Below are 23,598 nucleotides of genomic sequence, written 5' to 3'. Positions count from 1 at the left end.
TTGGTGTTCTCCTCAGTAAGTAATGAACAAATGTTACTAGACATGACATGGCATAATATAATTTTCTCATAGTAATTTTGCCTTGTGGAGATGACAATTTCTCAGTTGAGATGAGAAAAAACAAACAACAAAACCAAACAAAGCAGCAAAAATACTTCAAAATTAAACATTTCAGAATTCCTGTTTCTTTTTCAAAAATAGTTAAGATGTTAAATCCCAGAGGAATAAAATGCTTAGTAAAGAAAAAAATCACCTAAAAGGAAATAACCAAACTTCTTAGTGTTTGACATGAAATATTGTATTCTAATTTAAAATTTGAAATTAAATTAAATGAAAATTAGCAATGCCATGTCATAAATGAAGCAGAGCTTATTTCAATAAAATAGTTTATTTTTTCCCACATAAGTAACTTTTGTTTCTATCACAAAGTTTTTGAAGACAGAAATAGGATTTTGGAAAAAATATACCTGTTGGTGAATTCTCATTTTCCTTTTTCAACCAGATTTAGTAACCCTTGGCTGGATTCTGCTTTAATGAAATCTGTCTCATAAGCAAGTACATAGATATTCCTTTATTTTTTAGAGTTGTTCAGAACTATTTCTTCTCACAAGGGAACATGTTGTCAAATAAATATATAAATGTGATTAGATATGTTTCTCTTGCAGATGTAGATTTTTAGCATAACTGCAAATAAGGAAAAGTTTTATTCAGTATTAGAATTGCTGTCTGAGTCCTTATGATCTCAGTGATTTCTGTTGTCTCTGCTCAATGGGGAGATTATATCTCCCACTGTACCACAGAATGCATGATTCCTCAAAATTTTTGTTTGTTTGTTTTATTTGACTTTTAATATCCCAGAAAGATTTGGTAACTAATATGAGACAACAAAATATCTTTATGGAGATTTGTTGAGATCTGTGCTGTGGTATAACTCGGGTCAGAGATAGACAGAAAAAGCTTACTGGAAGGCTGACAGGACTGGAGAAAAAGTGTGACCTTGATCTTTAAAACTCTTCTCCAGATGAATGACAGAGTGCCTTTAGAAAAGATTTGACCTGCTGCTTTCCCAAAAGGAGGTAACCCCTGAGATCTTCTGGGCCCCTGGCAGAATTATTTTCTCTCTTTTCTGTACTTCACTCAGTGTTAGACAGCAGCATAGTAGCTGAGTTTCCCAGGTGTGAAACTCCCCTCTTTCAAAAGTTTTTCCACTGAAAGCAATGATCACACACCAGAGCCATGTGTTAATTATAATGAACCATCTGAGCAGTTTAATTCTGCAGTAGCATAATTGTAAATGTAATCAGAAACAGTGTGATACAGAAGATGCAGCTCTCGTTTCCCTGTTCTTCCTCCTATTCCCAGCCCCTGCCTGTGACTTTTTTAAAATCCAAATGGATAGTGCAAAGCTACTGTAATGGCTCTTTCTGCTTCCTGCCTAAAGCTACTGTAATGGCTCTTTCTGCTTCCTGCCTAAGCAATCCTACATTTGAACCTAAACCACAGTAACTAAACCAGTTCTGTGACAGTTTAGTTTGAACACACTGCTCAAGTGTGCTTTCAACTGTGTTTAAATTCGTATTTTTACATAATTTTCTACATCATTCACAATTAGCATTCAGTAAGTTCCCAGTCTACCTCTAGTGGAATAACTCATCTGAACTATTAACAACAACAAAAAAGCCTTTGTCTTCTCATTTGCTGACTTGTTCATAATGCACCTCATCTGTACACTTCTGGCATTTACAGATGAATAAGCATTAATAATGCAAAGCTCTAGGGTGGAGGGTGGAAAATGTCTCTGTATGAAAACACGTATACCCCATCTGCAACCAGAGATCCCACAGCTTTGATAGCTGCATTTTGTGATGGTTTGTCACAAACCCAATTGTGGCAAGCACTGGGGAGACATTTTTCTTTTAGCTAATATTTGGCTGTTAAATGTAGTTGCTAAATGATACTTTTACCATAACAGTATGGAAGACTATTTATAAAAGGTTTATAGTAAAATATTCTTATACACACTCTAAATTTTTATAACACTTTTAGTGCTTTTATTCTTATCATCTAACCAGTCAAACTTCATTATTGTCTCCGAGTAATACCTATTTTTACTTATTAAGTGAGTGAAAAGACTGAAAGATTTTTGGAGCTAGACTAACAAAGTCGTGCATCAGTTGTCAATTGGGTGTATTATCAGTGAAGTTATACCTCAACTTCCTCCCAGAAAGCTCCAGATAGGTATCAGTTAACACATGCACCGCATGAACAGAAGCATAGAATACACCTAAAGGTTACCAACCATTCTGAGCACTGTAATCTAGATCTGCAAATTTCTTGCCTGGTGTTGTGTAGTGTTAAAATCTCTTAATGCTTACTTTTTCACTGGTAAAACTTAGCACCCCAGTATCACTTCCGTCTGGTTTCAAGTTGGCCACTCCTCTGCAGAGCCTGCAGTCAGGCAGACACCCCCAGGGCAGCTCTTCTCTCTGAATAACAGCTTCCAAAGGCATTGAGACTCAGACCCTGATGATACTTAATTATGAGAATAACTCTCCTACATTACATCAACATTTATGCTGCAGCTTCCCATAAGTTCCTTTTTCCCCATGCAGTATGCTCCCGACTTTTCTTTGACTATATATTTTTACTTCTTGCTACATGCAAGAAAAATTGAAACAGAAAGTATTTTCTAGCTCAACATAATTTACTTCCATATTTTCAAGTGTCCCTGTTTTGACAAAAATGACTTTAGCAGCTTTTTTTATAGCTCAGAGACCTTACACCTGTTGAAGCTGCTGTAGCCACCACTGATGGAACAGTTTGCTGAGTTTCAGCTGGGGTGTCCACATTGCCAATAGTGAATTTGGACTCATCACCAGTGTGGGAGATATTCAGATGCCATCAGATCCAACCTGCAACACTGATAATTATAAGGGTTAACTCTTTGCTTTTGAAATATGTGAATCTGATCCAATAACAACTAGGAGGAACTGAATATTGAACCTTACAAATTAACACGATTAAGACTATGCACATGCTGAATGCATCTGTATTTTTGTAGGGCGTGGGGTTGGTTGTTTTTTGGTTTTTTTTTTTGTTTGTTTTTGTTTGGTTTTGGTTTTTTAACATAATTTTTAAAATAATCCATGCAGTTTGGCCACAAAAAATGTTAATCAAATAAAGGGACTTTGCAGGCATAAATGAAGTAAAGGAGCCTTATAATCAAAAAGTCTTAAATAGAACTTGAGGTGATACAAAAATCAAGAAAACAACCCAAAAAGCCTCCTCAAAAACCAGATTAATCAAGAACTTAAAATATCCCAAAACCTTTTTGAGTGCTCCCATCATAATCGCCCTTTAATAGCAAGCTTTTGTTGGATGCTGGGCAGATTGCTAACTTCCTTCTGGGAACTGATTGAAATAGCACTGAAGCTAATCAGTAATCAGACTTCTCATCCTCTATTCAGGACTTTCTTTTGGCTGTGTCAAGAGGGCTGTAGCACAGTGACCCTGAAACTGTTCTCCACAGATTGCACGCCTTTGTAAACTGGCTGTACTCTGAATGGAGCAGATTGAATTGTTGGAAGTAGCTCACATCATCTTGCCAGCTTCAAAAAGTCAATACTCTTGGTGTATCTGGAAATTCTTGAACTGCCTATCACCCATCAGCTTTCAGGAGTAACCCTTTCAACACAGCTCTACAAATCACTTCCTAAATAAAGTAGAGAATGTGTGTCATAGAATCATAGAACAGTTTGAGTTGGAAGGGACCTTTAAAGGTCACCTAGCTGCAGCAAGCAGGGACATCTTCAACTAGATCAAGTTGCCCAGACCCTATACAACCTGACCTTGAATGTTTCCTGGGATGGGGCATCTACTGCCTCTCTGGGCAATCTGTTCCAATGTCTCACAACCCTCATTGTAAAAACCATCTTTCTTATATCTAATCTAAATCAACTATCTTTTAGATTAAAACCACTACCTCTTGTCCTGTCACAACAGGCCCTGCTAAAAATTTTGTCCCCGTCTTTTTTATAGGCCTCCTTTAAGCAATGAAAGGCTGAAATAAGGTTTCCCCCAGAGTCTTCTCCAAGCTGATCAAGTCTTTCCTGTTCCATTTTATTTTGAATAAGACAAGATATTGAAAGTACCAGCTCATACCCTTGAAAATATTTCAATACTGATCAGCAATGGCAACCTAAATGCTTCTGACTGATGATCAGAATTATCTGGGTTGTATGGGTTTAAGGTTAAGCTGACCTAGTGGACTCTCTCAAATCTGCTAAATGAAATTTAAGCACAAGAACTAATTTTCTATCATCCTAGTAGTAAAAGTCTTCCAGGTAGGGTCATTTGATACTGGGCATTTAATGGATAACTAGATACGCTATACATTTTCATATTTAGAACTTAAAATTAGTAAATGGACAAAGGAGAAATACTAATAAGAAATTTGTCTTTTTCCAGGTTCTAATAGATAGGAAAATAGTAATCTGGCCAGCAATTCCTTGTTGCTTTTGACTAAAGAAATTCTATGAATGTGTGGAACAACCAGAAAAATAACCCTTAGCTAAACACAATATTTGATAGTTGGTTTTTCATTGCATTTAAGTTCTCCAGAAGTTCTATTTAATTTGTATTTTCTTCAGAGTAACAGAAATGTTGCAGAAAACTATCTAGCACTTGAAAAGTGAGGCAAAGTCAAAAAGCTAAATTGTACCTTCACTTGTTCTCATACTCTAAAATACAGAGGAGATATAGATTACACAGGGAGCAAACCCCAAAGAAATTTCAAAGATTATGAGAGAACTGAAACACAATCTGTTTCTTGTAACAATATGTCAAGCTGGATGGACAAGTGTGGGTTTAGGACTGGAGACTGAATTTTTATGTTGCATTTTCCACAAGCTACTGTGTTTTACTGAAGAAAAAAAGAAGCACTAGGGAATAGGCAGAGTCTCAGAGTCTTGGTTTCAGTTATCCCTTAGTGCAGCAGCTGGACACAGTGATAAAACAGCATGTGCTGAACTTTATAAGGACTAAAGTGGGATTTCTTTCTGAAGAGAGCTCTGGAGGGATTATATCCTGAGGAACATCTGTGAAATGTACAATTGCCTCTGTTCTCATGGGCAAAGCTACTTGCAATGCATTATTCAGGACTGTAGCTGGGGGGAAGTCTTCAGACAAAAGCTTTTCTCAGTGAAAAATGCATTTGGCTGAAACAATTCACAAATTCATTCTGAATTTTTTACAGTGTTTAAGCTAGAAAAATGGGTGGGAAATCAGAAAAATTCTAGGAGTTTCCAGTTCTCATTTCAAAATGATGTTTCAATCCAAAACGTACCTCAGTTTAACACAGCAAACAAAATCTTTGAAAAAGACAAGCAAATGAAGTAAACTATTAGTTACTCAGAGTAAACTATTAGTTATCCACTTGAAAATAACAATTCTTTCAAACATTTTGTTTCAAAAGCTTTTTCTTCACATAGGAAAAGAAAAGAAGAATTATTTGACAGCTATCTGAAATTATTTCCATTTCAGTTTTTGCAATTTGAAATATAACTGCTCATTCAACTGTATCTATGCCTGTGTTCAAAGATACAACTATTTTTAAGGTGGAAAATATTTAACTTGTGAAGGCAGTATTGAACTCCTGATTAAAAAGTCTGTTTATTTCCTAAGTCTTTCATTACTTTGAAGCCTTACACCTGATGTTCTGAATAACTACTAACTCAGGGCTGCTAGCTGCACAGTTGTTAGCTATTTACAATAAAATCAGTCCCATCAATTTGCTAATGAATTGATATTGACTTTACTTTTTTGTGAGCTGGCAATGTTTCAAAAGTCATTGTTACCTCATTTCCAAAATGAACATCAATGAATTACCCTTATTGCATAAAATGCAAAAATCAATTACAAAAATCTAATTGGTTTAATAATACCTGGTTTCAAATTATGCTGATGGCTCAAGATTAAAAAACTCACCAATAAGGGTTGGAATGTGGATGATTCTATTTGTTAATATGTTGTGAATATAGTCATGGTAAATAAAAATCTAGAAACAAGTTAGGAAAAAAAAAATTAACAAGAGCATAAGAACAGAGTTGAACTGTACTAGATTTCATATGGCTATTTCACCCTCTCACAGGAATGCCTGTCCTGACCTAAATGCAGAGCTTGCATAACAGGGCTTAACCTGACTGGAAAAAATAAGGTTTCTTCACCAAATCAGTCACCAAATGAAAAATGAATGCTCTTCTCTGAGTTAATGTGTGCAGAGAAAGCTTTCTTAATATTTCTGTGCAGCTATTGCTATCTAAGAGGAAAAATGTATTAATGAAAGCTTTTATGATAACCACATTACATTGGAACCCTGGTTAATTGCAGCAGTCGTTGAAAACTCCCAGAAGGGCTGCTTTCAACCAGCCCTTAAAAATGATCCTTCTGGATCTTTACCACAAGCTGACTAAGCTGGAGCTGCTGGATGATGACTAGCAATTTTTTATATGAGAGAATTCTGAAGACATTTTATCATTCTGCTTTAAACAAAAAATCTGAAAGAATTGCTGCAAAATGGACTTACTGCTTTTTTGTAGACCTGTCGACCATGAGCCTGGAAAATTAAGTGGAGGCAGGAACTTTTGTAGTGGAAGCTCTTGAGAAGCCATGAGTCTTGGGTTTCCTTGACTTTCTGATCCAGGCTCATCCCTTCTTCAGTCCCTTAGCTGAAAAACCTTAATTATTATGTGGATTGGTTATTAGCTCCCTGTAATGTTAACAGGGAAAAGCATTCTAGCAGGTGAATCTTCTTGCCCAAGATACTACTCATTGTCTTAAGATGCTGATCTTTCTCCATTGACTAGAGAGAAAGCCTACAACAGCTGGGCTCTAATGTAGATTTCTCTGATCCACATTCTAACTGAAAACCAAGTCAACCAGCTATATTTTTAAAGAATTTCCTCAAAATCAGTGTAATCTTGTTAAATATTGAGACTTGATGAATGCCCTAAATAATTACCCTTGGAAAGTATATTTTCTGCTCTGACCTGGAACAAAAATGTTAATTCTGCATATCTCCAAGTAGGGGAAGCCTTTGAAAAGTGGCAGATTCTTCACTGCCTTAATGACCTTTGAGTCCGATGGACAATTTCCACTATAAGATAGTCAACCAAAACTCAGGTTTGAAGTCAACAGTCGTATGTCAACCATATTACTAGGCATCAGCAAATAAACACAAGAAATAGACACAGAATACTATAATTTTGCTTCCCATGTAGCTAAACAGTATATTTCTAAACACTTGTAATAATCTGAACACATAGTCAAACTACAAGTCCAGCATAATGAGTAGGAAGAGTCTTAACAATTTCCATCATTCTAGGACTTGTTTCAGAAGATCTTTTAGTTCTCATGACAGATAAGGTCAGAATGCACTCAGAAACTGTCCTGTTTTTTTTTTTCAAAAAAGGTGTAGTAAATGTCCTAAGTAGACATCTGTTCATTACTTTCATTTGAGTAAACTTAAGAATGGGAAAATCTAGAAGATGTATCAGGTAAAAAATCTTAACCATTGAATTTGTATGCGTATTGAAGGCTTTCTACAAGGAAGTGGTGAAATAACTCTTGAGCCACTAGGGACTAAAACCTGAATGAGAAAGAAGCAGAAAATAAGAATATAGTCAGCATACTAAGTGCCAGTGTGTTCCTGGTGTTGAATTTTGTTTATTTGAGTTTAGAAATTCTTGCAGAACTGAAACAACTTTGGGAAACTTCCAGTAGAATACTGTAATTTTCTTTGCTTTTAAAAGTGCTACTAAGATTAATACTTTTAATTGTATATGACAGCCTGTTTGGTTTATGTGTCTAATGCTTTCTTACTGGTCTCATAAGTTGTGTAGTATTGCATCTGGTTGCCAAGTCAGTGCAAGGCAGTCTCTGTGCTAAAACCACTTGAAATCACTGAAATTCTTAGAATAAAAAATATGGGCTTTATTGCAGTCTTTGGTTTGAGTCACCTGCCTCCTCTCCATTTAAATAAATTTATTCCACCATTCCTGAGCCACTCCTCACTATTGACTGCTAGTCATGTAGGACAGTGACACCAAGAGCCCAGCTCTTGGCAAGTGTAGAGCTGGGCCCAGGGCTCTCTCGTGGGTGGGAGAGCACTGTCCTCCCAGAGGCAGACCAGGCAAAAAGTGTGAAAGCTCTGGTTGTGTTAGATGAAATATCAGAATCCATAAAAGAGCTTTCTTCTTTGAAACATGCAGGCTATTATTTTGTGTGTTTTCATGGTACCATTTTGCTATTTTTAGCCATTTTTTCACTAAAATCTGAAGTAGATCAGGTTACTTACAGTTCTGAAAATGTTCCCCATAATACTGAACACCACACTCTCCAAATGGGATGCATGATAATTAATCAGAAGAAAATGCAGGGAACTAATTGAGAATTAGCTTTCTTCTGTTCCTTGTCTCCCATTCCATCTCCTGCTCTGCCTGCTCAAGCCTCTGTATCTTTTCTCAGCATAATTCCAGGCATTATATAACATATTCATCAAAGAAAATCTAAGCAAATCTTCATTTAATGGTGTGTTGAAAAACCTTGCTGTTTTTTCTTTTATCTTATTATCTAGAGAGAAAACAAAAAACAGAGGGAGAAAAATAAAAAAGCACAAATCCACTTATCTTTCTAACCATTGTTATTTAGCCTTATGATTAAGAAACTATTGAAAATGAAGAAGTGTTATAAACTTACTTGGCAAACTGTTGTGACATTTTCTTCTTGCAAATGACTTTTTAAAGTAACTGTTGTGTTGCTATAATTAGCTTTTTAAATTCTTGGGTTTTTTGTGTGTGGTAGTTAGTAAAAGGCTTCCAGAGATTCTGGGTTCAATTTCCTGTACTTAGTAGCATCATCAGTTAATAAATTTACCATTACAAGTTATAGTCTTGGTGAATATATCATCTTTAATGTTATCAATATTTTAGACATGTGAAGGTGAGGTGCAAAGATATCAATATTAAAACTGTCCAGTAGCTATCAAGGTCTAGCTTGTCACATTTGAAGACAAGGTACTTTATATTTATTAAGTACCTATAGTTAATAGGAAAAGTGAAGGGAAGGGAGAAAGAAAATGGAATTTCAGTATAACTGATTTAATCCTGACCATGATATGAAGGTATAAAAGAAAATGTGGCTTTGGTACGAGTCACTTCTATTGTATCCAGCAATACCCACAGCTGAACTGTATTCTAAATGAAGGCTGAATTGTTAAAAAAGCTGACATTTATGAGAAATGTAAATTGATATCTAATTAACATGCTGCAGCTATCTTTAAATGTTAATTAAATATATTAACATTTCTCACAATTTTAAAGTTTCAATAAGAATTTAACTGTACCTTTATTGTCATTGTAATTCTTACTTAATTACATGGCTAGATAATTTATCTTTTGCATAATTATTCAGCCTAAGTCTATATTCTCTTAAACAATCATTTCATATTGTATGGATTCTCTATGGCATCTGATCGTCCTCTGTACAGTTCTTTACCTTTATCAAGACATCTTCTATTAAGAAACTAAAATCAAGTGGAAGGGAGGTGGGGATATTGCTACTTGACCTCAAATGTACTGGTATGGAAGCAGTAATTTCCCAGGGACAGGACCCAGTTCTGTAATGTTGATTATTTCATGCAAGCAGTCAGAAAAATTGTTGATGTATAATGGACAGCTTCAAGTGACTCATGGAGATGCTGTTAATATAAAACATGAGTTCAATTACTGTACTGGCATACAATAGTTCACATCTCATTCTTTTCATACTCTTCAGATTCACGCAATCCAGAACTAAACCACTGAAATTAGGAGTATCATTTATACAGAGGGAGTGTAATAAACCAGTTTCAGATAATGTTCCTAGGACATTTTTTACAAAACTTGCACGTTTCATTCTCAAATAGAATCTTCATCCTGCTTCAGGGTACTTAATAAATATATACCCACTATGGGAAAGAGTAGTAAGCATAAAGCAGCTACACATGTTCAGTTATAAATAAAGAATATCAGAGCAAGAGCTGAATAAAGCATATATAAGCAACATGTGAACTGTCTGGAATGTTTTTTTAACAAGATCCATACTTTAAACAACATTCAGCAAAGAACTTACAAATGTAAATTTTACTTAGCACAGTTCTTGGCCTCGAGCAGAAATATTCACAATGTTTGACTTATGCAGATGCTTAATGCTTCACTGCATCAGATGAGAAAGTGAACTCAGCAGAGGAAACATTTTGACTCAAGTGAAATACAGTACAAAAGGGACTTGGAAGAGCAAAGTAATCTTTAAATTTTGCAAAAAATGTATTACTGAAAAAAGGGAAAAAAGAGTATTGAAATATTCAGAAGTGAAAAACACCTGTCCTAACATAGATATCTTAAAGCTCCATATTTGTAGGATGATCACTCTAGGCTCCCTTTATAGTCACTGAAGAAAGGAATAGAGGACTCTTGGTAATAATCTGTTACCTCCTTAATTAGGTACGTAAAGTGTCTTCTTCTCTAGACTAACTTCAGTTTAGATGAATCCTGGCCTTTGCCATTTAAATATAACTCCTTTTGTTTTTTTGTCAGACAGTACAGGCTTTATTCACAAATCCTTCTCATGCCAGGAGAAACATGTTTGTAAGCTTAGGATTCAGCATTTATCTTTTAATGTCTAAAATGAAGGAAGTGTAATCCTTTCTCAGTTATTTCATTTGGGAAACACAGGGTAAAAAACAAAAAACAAACAAACAAAAAAAACCCCAAAACGGAGCATTGATTTTTCTTCCCAATATTTTTTTTGGTTTTTGCTTGGTGTTTTTTTTCCCCAATAGATATCATTATTTTTCTTAAATCAAACAAATCAATAAACTGCAAAAATGAAACAATGATTTGTAACAACCTCACATAAATCCATCTCCATTTTATTAAAACTGCTTCATGCACTCTCTCCACCTAGAATCCTTTGCAATTCACTCTGAATTTTGCTGTTTTTTTTTTTCATTGCTTGCCCAGGTTTACTGGCAGGGATCGAGTAGCAGTATTGGGACTGCATGGATCATTTCAACTGTAAAGGAATTAGAGCCAAGCATCTCTGGCATGGGTCATTGCCACTCACAGAGCATGGCTGCAGTCTTCATGGACTTAACGCTGTCAGAGCCATCTCATGAGCTGTGAAGAACCTGAGGAGGAGCTTTGCCTACACAAGATGGTGCTTCCCAGCTGTGCCCCCTGCAAGGAGACCATCCCTCTGCCAGGCCTGAAGTACCATGGCCATAGGAGGAAGTAGTTCTATGATAACAGATTATGGTGCTTTCTAATGACTTGAAATTCAGCTTTTCCCTGAAAACAAGGTAAGGAAAACAACTCTGCATTTGCACTTTCATTTCCCTGGGGTTTAGAGTGTATTAATGGCTATTGGATTAAGAATAAATAAACTGGGTAGAAAAATCATTATGTGAGGTCCATTTTCTGAGTATCAGTTTTGTTTCTAAGCACTTCAATAACTTACCGTTAACTTTAACTGAGCATCTCTGATAAAGGTACAAATTTGGGGCATCATTGCTTTTTCTCTTCATATACTCATGGGATGTGAATGTGGTAGCTGAGCTTATTGGATTTTACATTAGAAGTTGATTCATCTTTTTAAAAGTATTTTTACATACTGAATTTTGGCTTTTGGGAATAGAAAATCATCAAAAATTCATTGGGAAAAAATTGAAAAAAAAAAAAAAAAAGAATTAACTGAGAAAGGCACATGAATAGCTCCCTTTGTCTGCACAGTGCCTTTTAAAAGGTAAGTTTGTACATAAGATAATAAATAGATTTTTAGGTACAGCTGCAGAAACCCATTTGCCAGAGCTATGAATTGAGGAGAATAAGTCCTTCAGAAGTTTGTGAGAATGCCAGTCTTTGTCTGCATGGGAACTGTGTGTGTCTCCCCAGGATTCTGGTCCTTTGTATGCTATACAGGTGCAGGCTCTGTGTGCAGGCTGCCTGCACGCTATCTGCACGTTGCTTGACTGCACCATTTTACTGTGTGCTCATAAATATGGGCAAAATAGTTCAGTTTTCTCTGGATGAACAACATTCGGGTGGTTAAACATTAGATATATTAATGCAGAACTGGGAGTCCCGTGGACTACAGGCAATGCTGTGTCACACGACAAAGATCCTCCTGCCACCCTAGGCAGTGATCATGGTCTAGGGCTACAACTCAAGTCTCAGTGGCACTCTACATTAGTTGTAGACTAGTGAGACAGTTTTGCTACACGTGTATTACCTTTTTATTTTTAGTGTTTGCATGGTATAATTATCTGGGACACATGTCTAGGCATGGGAATATCTGGCTGTCAACTTGTTAGGTTTGTAGGTACTTGTTACCTGCATGCATAACTATACATGAACGTTTCTGAGAGCTTTTGAACTCATGTTGAAAATGGAGCCACAGGGTCAACGGGATGGTAAAGTAGATCCTTGGTGCAACAGAAACAACCGTTGAATGTAAATGTGTAAAGCATTGTGAAGCACTTATTGTTGCTTTTACAGGCTGACTGGTCAATTACAGTCTGAAACATCACAAATTAAAGTCCTTGAAGAAAATGATGATTTTAGTTGTCTCAGAGAAGTTTTCAAGAGATTAAAAAAGGTAGCTGACAGAATCAAATATAATTTCACAGACTATTTCCAAAGTATGAAAACACTAGTATGCATACAATACTTAATGTATCTTCCAAGATAATGAACAAAAATACACACGTGTAGACATAAAAAGGCATGTACTGTATTCAGAGACTCATAAACAAATCTGTAAGAAGTTAGTTAAGTATACCTATACCCATCGGAGAGGAATTCTTTCTGTGTCCCTGACTTTCAAGCATTATAAAGAACTTGTTCTCATCTGAGCAGTCTTCGAAAGCAGAGTGAATTTAGGGGCACAGCAAGAACAAATTTGTCTGCAATTAAGCTCTATTCATCCCAGAACGATACGTGTAGGCTCTCTTACCAGTAGACAAGGGAAAAAAATTCACCTCCTGCACTAGAACTGACAGGTCTTTTCCCTCTTTTTGCAGTCTGTGCTGCTGTCTCTTTCTGGGTGGAGTCATTCTCTTTAAATGAAGCACCTTATTGCTCAGTCCTGGGCTGAATCAAAAACATTTTTTGATTCATTTCCTCATCTTTCTTTTGTACTGCTATCATCAGTCAATATTCATCAAATGAACGTATCAGGAACATTTGTAAAACAAACAATTTATAAAAATAATATCAGTTATGGAAATAAATAATGAGAAAGTGTGAAGGAAAAGTCAACTGTTATGATCAAAGTGGAAAGTGAATCCTCAATGGATGAAGTTTATTTGTATAATTTAACGTGATATTTTACAATTACAAAAGGCATGTTGCTGGGCTGTATATCAAATATGTAATCATATGTCATTAAGATTGAAGAGCAAATTCTGGATAAATTTGTCCCAGAGAAGAGCAGAGATTATTTACTAAGAGGTAATGACTACTGAGTGAGAATCTCCAACTGACTGGCTACACAGCATCATATGCCTCTGGCATCAGAAAAAAACAGTACAGCTCCTTTGGGAAACAGAGTTGAAAGCACCTTGAGGAGTGGAGGAGTGTCACATGTATATCATAAAACCCCAGATCTGTGGTGGTCAATCCTCCCTCCAGAAGGCAGTGTCTGATGCCCAGTGTGATCTCAGTACTTAACTATGAGCTGTGTTTTTCTTTTTCCTTTGACCACACAAGATACATGCATATGATAATAAGATTTTTTGTTGTTTTTTTGTCTGTGACACTTTCATTAATCTGCCCTTGATATATGTCCTTGTACTAATAACCAGTCTAATTCCACAGTATTGCAGCATCCTCAATGGACTATTCACACGCTATTTTAGGAAACAATATTCTAATACAATAGTGAATTGCACAGAAATAAGAAATTACTCAGTATTGTGGAAGGATAAAGAATGGTCACACAAATAAGCAGAAAAAAAGTGACAGTAATGCAAGAGGTAGGGTGATCTAACACTCCAGGTAGTAGAGCACTAACTACCTGGGCTTGATTCTTTTTTCTACCTCTACTCAGATCAATGAAGTTACAAATTGTTGTGGGGTTTTTTCTTTTCTTTCCCCCCCCCCAAATTTAGTTCAGTCTTTCAGTCTTTTGCTTTGATGATTCTTTCTTATTTTGACAAAGGAGATTTTTGAAAAAAATCCTAAAATAAGACTAATAGCAAGAAATAAAATAAATTCTTTCATATCATATCTGGCAGGTCAGGATGCAATGCCAAGTCATGAAGGCTGTGAGGAGATGCTAAGTCAAATAAGAAAGATGTGATGATGGTGCAGCAGAAGGTCAAGATCAGTCTTGGGCATATTAGATAAAACCTGAGCAGCTCTGTAGGCAAGCCTGAAAATAAGCAGACTCTCAGACCTGAATGACTGTTCAGTCCAACTTTGTATATACTGTTACGTTGATCTCTTTTTTTTATAGATCATTTTTCCAGATTTGCTAATTTCAACTGATGATTGCTCTTCTAAAGTCAGAATCTGATTCTGATTGGTTTGCTCTGCAAAACAATAGTATATGCTTTTAGAAAAGAGCATTTATGTATCTATGAAGCAGCATATAATCCAAATAAGTATTTGGCAAGAAAATTCTCTATTGGGTTAATTTAGATGTTGTGTGCATGCTGGGGTATCGCTACCACAGATCCGGTCATCTACAAATCCCGGTGTGGAATTCCTTGAGACAAGAAAGACTTCAATGCAAAATCTTTCTTGTAACCAATAAGAACTCTGGATTATTCCATTCCACCACTTTCACACAAGAATAAAATGAAATATTTCTCAGTGCTTGTGATACCAGGAGTACTCTTTCTTCAGTAAGAGAGGACAAAGAAGACTTCTAAGGTCCAGGGCCTGCTTATCTCCTACTGTCTCAATTTAAATCTTCTGGCTTCTCTCTGGAGACATTTGAGGGCTTAGTGAGTCCTACAAACACCACTGAATAGGCTGTTGAGATGTCAAATCACCCATCTGATTTGCAAGTAATTTCCAAAGCCACCAAATAGATCTAAGGTAAAGTTGTTCTGTGTGCTACTCTGAATACTGCTGAAATTACAGTATGCAAAAATAAGGAAAGACAAGAAAATACAGTTATGGATTTCGGGCAGCCAGAGAAGACTCCATTCATGTGGGGGCTCCTCAGACAAGCAGTAGGTTCCTATGAGGAAGCCAGAGGGCAATAGCAGGACAATGGGCTGCTCAAGGTAGGCTGGGAAAGATGAAGAAACCCTTCAAGATTCTGTATTGAGTCACATGAAAAAGAAGATTAATTCATAGTGTCAGCATTTGTCAGTAGGGATGGAAGTAAAAGAGGAACTCCTGATTTCAAATGAATCAGATTTGTTTTGCTTTAGCTGTGTGTGAGGATGTAGAGGCTTGGAGTGTTACTTTTCATTGCTACGTTTACTGCAATTTCAGCAATGGACTCTGCTAGGGACATTTGTGAACAATGCTGTATATAGAAAAAGCAATTTGCTGTTTTTGTGAACACTGAAAATGGATTGAATTGCACATTATTATTTTTTTCTTGCTTCTTTCATGGAATTGTGGTGGGTTTACCCCAGCAAGCACCTAAGCACCGCACTGCTGCTCACTTATTTCCCACCAAGCTGGATGGGCGAGTGAATAGGAACATCAAAAGTGAGAAAACTGTTGGAAGAGATAAAGACTGTTTAATAAATGAAGTAAATGGGGGGGAGCGGGGGAAAGTAATGCAAAGAGAATCACTTGCCACCTCTCAGAAGCACATTGATATTCAGCCAGTCCCAAAACAATGGAGACCTCAAACTGCCCCCCCTCCTCAGTTTGGGATAGTTGTCCAAACTGACAAGTTGCCCTCTGTCAGCTTTTTCCCTCTGTCAGCTTTTTCCCACCCTTTGCTAGTGCTGTGGGAAAAAGAGAAGAAAGAAGAAAAAGACATCATGCAAGCACTGCTCTGCAATAGTCAAAACACTGGTGTGTGTTATCAGCTCCCTTGCAGTTGCAAATCCAAAACATAACACCATAGAGGCTGCCATGAATAAAATTAACTCAGTCCCAGCCAGACCCAGAAATATAACCCAAGCTTCTCTGGTTACTGTTTTATCCCCCAGACACAGGTAACTCTAAAATACTGACTCTTTAGTGGACTCCTGAACACTGAGCATGTTAAAGGGTGTGCATACAATCCTGACTATTCAACCCATATCTATATGCTCAGATTTTCTAGGAAGATGCTTTTCAATAGCTGTTAATAAATCCTGAGCTGAGATCTGGATAGGCCTTCCTAGGAACTTTATAGTCACACCTGCAGTTTAGACAGATGAGGAAAATCAACACAAGCAACAGCAGAAGCAGAAGGCAATCACTGTAATAGCACTGGATACCTGAAAACAAGGTCTTTTGGCTTAAAACTATTGAGCAGATTGTATTGTGTGCCTGAGGTACAATTGATATTTTCACACTAAAACAATGTAAGTACATTATCTCCTCAGGAACATATGATTTTTAATGGCCATAGTCATGTGACTGGAGGAAAGGGATTTTCAGTGCCAGAAGGACACATTTAATATGTAACAAAGAGAAAGAAAATGTTTTTAAAAAGAACAGAAATCTCATTCTGTGAGTAGAAAGATTAAATATTTATTATAGGATGGGGAAAGAAGATGAGGGTGGAATCAGGGTTCGAATGGAGCTTAGATGTTGCAGAGCGGTAGAAGGCATAATTGGAGAGGTCTTTAAAACAGTGTTTTGCCTTTATGTGAATTTCTGAGCTTCTGCCAACCAACAAGAGCTGTGGTGGCTCTTGTATAACATTGACAACCTTGAAATGTTCTTAGGTTTTTAATCTGTCCGTTACAAACCAAAACACTGACTCTTCCTCAGCCACCAGTTTCCTAAGACCATATAGGTTGCATATATATTAAGGGTCTTGCTAAGAACAATTTACTTTTTCTTTTCAAGTTCTATTTTGTTGGAATTTTTTTGTCTGCAGAAGTGAGGACTGGATATATATTGGGGGAGGCTAAGGGGATGGAGATAAAAATCTATTTCAGTAAAATGCAAGTAGTGAGCACTTTCAGAACATGGAAGAGCATGATATTTATAATTAAGTCATAATAATTGCTGATATTATAGTTTTATTTGAGGGAAAACTAAACCAATTATTACAATATTGTTGGACATCTGAATCAGCAGGACTTGGTTCCCTCTCTTGGAGTCTACGAAAAGGATTTCAGCCATCTTAGGCAAGTTTTATAAAACTAGATTAACCACAAAAATTTAGACCAGAGCTCAGCATGATGAACTATTCATCAAGAAAACTGTGGTTTTGTTATTTCCTTCCTACTTGAATCAAATGTTTGAAGGGCAGTGTTCTGAAAAGAATAGGGATCTATCTGGCTTAAAAAAAATGCCAACTTGTTTCATTTTCTTTTCAGGAGGAAGTTAGGTAAGGTCCTTTCTCTTATTCATAGTGAGGTCTTTTTTAAAACTGTCTCAGCTCAGCTGACAAGGAAGGTGAGCTTTAACATGAGAATAGTAGCAGCTTAGGCCTTTACTGTCACAAAACACTTTACATTATGAAAACATGGCTTTACTTAACTAAAGTTTTAGAGTTCTTTTCAACTTATTCTTTATTTCACTTCATTAACTAACTATGAAGTCTTGACATGAACTTGACAGTTTACCTTATAAACACTCCAAATATTCATGAATTGTGCATTCTTCATTTAGGAGACATTTTCTAAGCATACGCAGAGCGAAAACAACGCAATAACAGTGTCTCTGAACCTGCATTTAAACTGAAGTTCCTATACCTTTCTTTGTAAAAGATTTCTGGAGACTCAATCCTATTGTTCCACAAAAGTGTAGAGTAATTCTTAAATGGACTTAATCTGTCTCTGCTGCTACTTGTAAGGATAAATTACACATGTATTTTCCTGGATAATGGAGAAATTTTGGAATTATTCAGTAAGCCATTGGGCTGGCCTTGTAGCAAAAAGAGGTAATAGTTGTGGTGCATCCATCACATGCAGATGCATCCATCACAGAACTCAGAAAGATTTTCTAAAAAAAAAAAATAAGAAATAGCATCAATTGTCTCTTAAGATAGGAGGAGCAGGAAATTATGTAATTCTGTGGATAAAAAAGTATTGTCTTAGTATAAATTCATAATGCCAGGGAAATTTAATAACAGAAAAAAACCTTAATAACTGATGCCCATCTCTTGTAAGCTCAGAGAAAATTCTCCAGAGTGATTTAAGGACTGCCTGGGGAATATAAAAGATTAAAGAATACTTCACCAACAACATTCAAAATAGCATATTTCAGCATGAAAAGACTCCCAAGGGAAGTTTGTCCAGAAGAGTGAAACACTCCTGGTGAGACTGACTCAATTATCAGCTGTAATAGCATCAGGTGACAGACTTTGCTAAGCAAGGTGTTGCACAGTGAGAAAATTCTATTAGCAAACACCAATTTACACCTCTGAATTTCTGTGAATATTCATTTACACCTCCTGTATGATTTGTAGCCATTAAACAGATTAATGAAATCTTAAGAGAAGCAAATACACAGTATGTGGTGAGCAAGCGTTACCTCTCTCTTTTTACAGGTGATGGGGACACTGAGGAAAGATTTAGTGATGCCTTACCTGAGATCAGGCTGTTCCACAGGTGGAAGTGTTCCTGCTGGAGACTGCATACTAAAGACATGGAGACATGGAGTTTCTTGCAGTAGCAGAACATGTTCAAAGAGTCATTACTACCTACATGCAAGTGAATAAGACTTAGTTCAGATGCAAGTGAGAATGATTCCCATAGTATAGCAGGTATATAACACTGGATTTGAAAATCTGCTTCAAATACCAAAGAAACAGTACATTGTGATACAGGCAATTAAACGGAGAAATATCTACATTTTTCCATGTGCATCGCCACACATCTAAATTTTTCAAACTGCCCTTTTCTGCCTCCTTTCTACCTTTAAAACACTGGAAAATGCTGTTTGTGTGGAGCAGTCTTACAAATATGACAGCCTCTCTTGCAGAAATTCCTTTAAAATGTTTTACTACCTCGTATGCCTCAGTCCTTGCTAAGAAGCTTGTGAGTGATAGACTAACACATTCCTTCCCATGAGTTGCCCTTAACAAAGAGGAGTAACAAGGGGTTTTGCTTTCACTGTTTTTGCAGACGTTACAAGATGTCCATTCCCAAGTGCTTTGTATATAGTAAAAAATTAATAAGTTGACATTAATACAGATTTCTGCATAACAAACAGCGCTATGCAGTATCACAGAGTTTGCTCTCATGTGCTTCCTGACATAAAATCAACCAAAGATAGATGATCAGATCAAAGTGTTGCAAATAAACAAATGAACAATCCTTTACAAAGACAGTTGCTGTGGGATTAGATGTAATACAGCATAGCTCATGCATCCACAGTGTTTTGTTTCTCTTGTCTATGGTTGTTTCTAGAACACCACTCTCTTTGCTCGATTTCTGTTTGGGATCTTTATCTCAGATCCCATTCTACTTTTAACAGATATTCTGATCACTCCAACCACAGCTCTGGGATACATAATCACCATCAGCATAGATGAGCTCCCATTAATAGCCATGAAAGGATCCTCAAAGTCTGTCAAATATTGTGAATTACTTCTTCATTAATTAAAGCAGTTCTATGTTCTCAAGACTGTCTTATTAAATTTTAAAATTCCATAGTATAGTGGTGAAATTACTAACATTGAGGGAAGACCAAAACTTGGAAACTGGTTTACAGGTTCTTTTCCTTTGGATGTACTTCTTTGTTTTAGGTAAGACACTGCAGTGCTTTATTCTTCAGTTTGTCTAACTGAATAATAATTTAAATATATATATATCAGAAATTGAAGAGGTTTGTGAGGCTATTTGTTGATATCATATCAAATATCCTTTTCTAGGCAGTATGGGAGTTATTTTGGTATTCAATACTTTTGAAAAGCTTTAAGGATAATCCTATTAAAAGTGTAATTGCTTTATGTACTTCTGTCAGGTGTAGCAGTAACATATCATACTTTCAAGTACAGGTGGCAAATAAGTAAAAAGGGAAATTTCTGTCTTGAAGTCATTTCTCTCAGCTGAGGGATGGTTCAGTTGTCCTAAACTCAGAATCAATTGAAATTAGTTTAGTGACGAGTCTTCCTCTTAGAAGCAACCCCCCAAATAAACTACATTCTGCATAGAGGACAAGAATCTATATATTATTAGGCCAGTATGACACCAGATATAAGACTATCTAGAAACCCTGCAATAAACAATTTACTGGATGCCTTGGACATTCAGCTATGTAGGAGAACAGCACCAGATCTGCCACCCTAAATGTCTCCCCCTTCAAAAGCCTGGGCTGTATATTAAGGCACACTAAGGTAGGAAACTTGATTGCCAAGGTTCTATCAGTTTGAATCCAGTTTTCTCAGATGTGGCAAATTGATACAGTAGTTTATAATCCATATCAGGTTTTGCTCTGTACAATTGAAACTGTATTTTCTTATGCTTTCTGGAAACTCAGTTTGAAATTTCTGTAATAATCTACAGTAGAATGGATGAAAACAGCCATTAGTCCCACTGACATTCTTTTCTGTTTACAGAATACAGGTATTTTCCAGACCAGAAATGTCACGAGCCAGTTGTCCATGCAGGCAGAGGATCCCAGTTATGTCTGCATTTGGCTCTCTAAACATGTCTCCTCTAGCAGATCCTGTCACTTTAGGGTTCATCAGCGGTATCGAAGAAAATGAGGCCTAACTGTGATGACAGCTCGTGGGATTCAGTGTCACAATGCTAAAACCCACTGTGCTTTGTTCTGTCTTTGTGTAGGGCTCTGAAGGAATTTGGAAGCTGAAGCAGAGCTCTTGGAAACCTACAACACTGAAATAATAGATGGCCACCTACAGAACACACAAGGTTGCAATTTTGTCCCCAGAACCTGTGTGATGACAGTCCTCTGCTCAGAAATGGCTGTGATCAGTCCTGAGAGTGAATACCAATTGCATACAGACTCTGTGGGAGGTTACTACTAGTTGTCATCCTGACTAAGAAAGAAGGCTGTTTCTCTCCCATCAATTGCAGCAGCAGAACATTTCAGTACTTTAAGGCATTTTATATCCGCATCATGTACTTCAAACTCATGCCAGCAGATTTAACTAAGCTGGATAAAATGGTTTCTGTCTTTGCTGTCTGCCTCGTATCTTAACCAAAATTTACCAGTGCCTTTGAAGAGACAAATCCATGTGACATATCTGATTCTAATCTGACATAGGTCTGGATGATTTCAGATAAAGGCAATATCTGTTATCCTAAAAACTGATCTGCTCAATGGACCTTCCTGGCAGTACTAGTAAATTTTAGCAAAAACCTGGGACAGGCAACAGAGGATGGTAACCATCTCAGCCACACCTGTGTGATCTGCCTGAAGGTATGGAGCCACTTTGCATGACAGAGCAAGCAGCAAAGAAGCAGAAGGTAAGAGCCTAAAGTTTTTTTTTAGGCACTGAAATTACATCTTTAAAAATTATGTCCTTGCATTAATGTAAAAACACTTCAAAATGTCCTGAAGCCCTAAGTATGAATATATAGAAGCATCTCAGCCTTTTGAAGCAACTTAGGCAAGATCCATCCTCAAAGGAAAGAGTAGTCTCACACCATTTCTTTCACTGGTAGCAGCAGTTTAGGCCACTATAACCTCACCCCACCCTCTCCTACCTCCCTGCCATTCTTTTCATCATGCCTGGAAGCTGCATGGGTAGTTGGACCTCAAAACTGTTTGGGATCTAAAAAACTTCATGGTCATCCTCTGTGACAACAGAAGCTGTAATAACAGTGGAAGACAATGCAATCTCTCCTTAAATCCAGTCTCTCCTTTTACAGGTTCCAGGGGTGACAAAATACTTTAAAAAAGTGAAAACTCACATCTCTGTTAGAATTTGCCAAAGAACAAGTAGTTTGCAAGTATAAGAAAAAAAAAACAACAAAACAAACCAACAAAACAAAGAAACAAAAAAGAGGGTGCATATCTGTACCTGTGTGAGAAAAGACTACGGATATGACAGAGTACTCTTCACAAAGGAAGTGTCTGTTAAGTGTTCAGAGAGCCCTGTGAAGAGTACCTCTCAATGGCTAAGTAGATAAATTTAGATACAGGGATATTCACCCATGATTGAAATGCTCTTATAGCAGGAATCTCTATGAAAATGAAAGCCCAGCCAGCTAAAACGTGCCAATGCATGTATCTTGCTGTTAAATAACAATAACAACATTAATAAAAAATAATTTTATATAATTATATTTAATTAATAATAATAGAATATCCAGTGGGAGATTAGCAATCTTTTCATTAGCAATTGTAAAGAAGAGTTCTTTGTCTCTGCTGCCAGAAACATATTACAACTTATAATTAATTAAGAAGCATGCTGGGTGGGCTGGCAACACACATTTTAAGAAATGTAAAAATAAGAAAAAGAGGCTTTGTTAGTGGAAAGGTGACAGAAGATACTGTAAGATACTGCCAAAAATAACTGCTAGATAATGATAAGCACAGCAGATATTTTAACGAGTGTAGAGCAGCGTGGGTAAAGGATTTTACCTGATTTAATCAGTATTGAGTACAAAACATGTATGTGTACTCTCTCCACATCTTCAAATCTTCTTTCTCCCGGAGGCAATAGTCTGATTAGTCTGATGGAGGAAACAGAGACTAGTGGTTACTACAGAAGACTTGGAATTTGCTATTTTGAGCTGCACCTCTAAATCATTTCCTGACCTTGGCAAAGTCAATCACAGTAGCTATGCATCATTTTCCATGTGTAATATACAGACAATCACAATTACTTTCTAAAAGTGCAGTGATACTTCAGGAACAAGGGTTTATAAAGCATGTGTTGTTCACAAAAGGAAAACATTTTGTTGAGGATGTAGTTCTACAACTGAAACCCTGGAAACAGGTCTGGGTAGAAATTCAAAGCCAGACTTCATCCTAAATGTGTTCTGAAAGTATCCATGTTTGTTATTGCCCAGTGCCTGTAAGTCAGAAGGAACTAGAAAATTTAAATCCAAAACATTATCCTGCATTTCCACTAGCTTGGAAATGTGTTTCATCATCCTGCTCTGTCTGGAGGGCTTGGAGCTCAGGGATGCTCACTGTTTGCATTCCCACAAAAAATGATTGCTTCTGAGCTCATAGTGGGAGCAATAGCAATTAAGGGAGAGATTTCAAGTGTGGTGGTAAGCTTAGCCCAGTGCTTCATGAGGAAATAGATTCATCACTGCATTTTACCCAGCTTCTGCTACAGCTGCAACCTGTGCTTGCAGTATTGGGCTAACTAAACAGACAGGGAAACAGGTTTCTTCTTAGCTGAATTAATAATTTCAGAAAAGGATGGAGCCTGGTTTAGATCACCACAGATTCTGGTGCATTCTGCTTTGCATGCTGCGCTTGCTGGTCTGATCTGTGATTAAGC

General features: G+C 36.8%; 1 long non-coding RNA gene across 1 annotated transcript in view; it reads left to right on the top strand.

The window, feature by feature from the left end:
* LOC139796703 (uncharacterized) overlaps window positions 1-21,496 on the top strand; it is a 71,764-nt gene extending 50,268 nt beyond the window's left edge. The window contains exons 2-3 of the long non-coding RNA XR_011726107.1: window positions 11,058-11,395; window positions 20,960-21,496. This is a non-coding gene — a long non-coding RNA (uncharacterized lncRNA). The remainder of the gene's footprint in view (window positions 1-11,057; window positions 11,396-20,959) is intronic.
* The last annotated feature ends 2,102 nt before the right edge of the window (window positions 21,497-23,598 follow it).

Source organism: Heliangelus exortis, chromosome 5, assembly GCF_036169615.1.
Source record: "Heliangelus exortis chromosome 5, bHelExo1.hap1, whole genome shotgun sequence".
NCBI classification, from domain to species: Eukaryota; Metazoa; Chordata; class Aves; order Apodiformes; family Trochilidae; genus Heliangelus; species Heliangelus exortis.
This window is presented reverse-complemented; position numbering and strand designations above follow the sequence as displayed.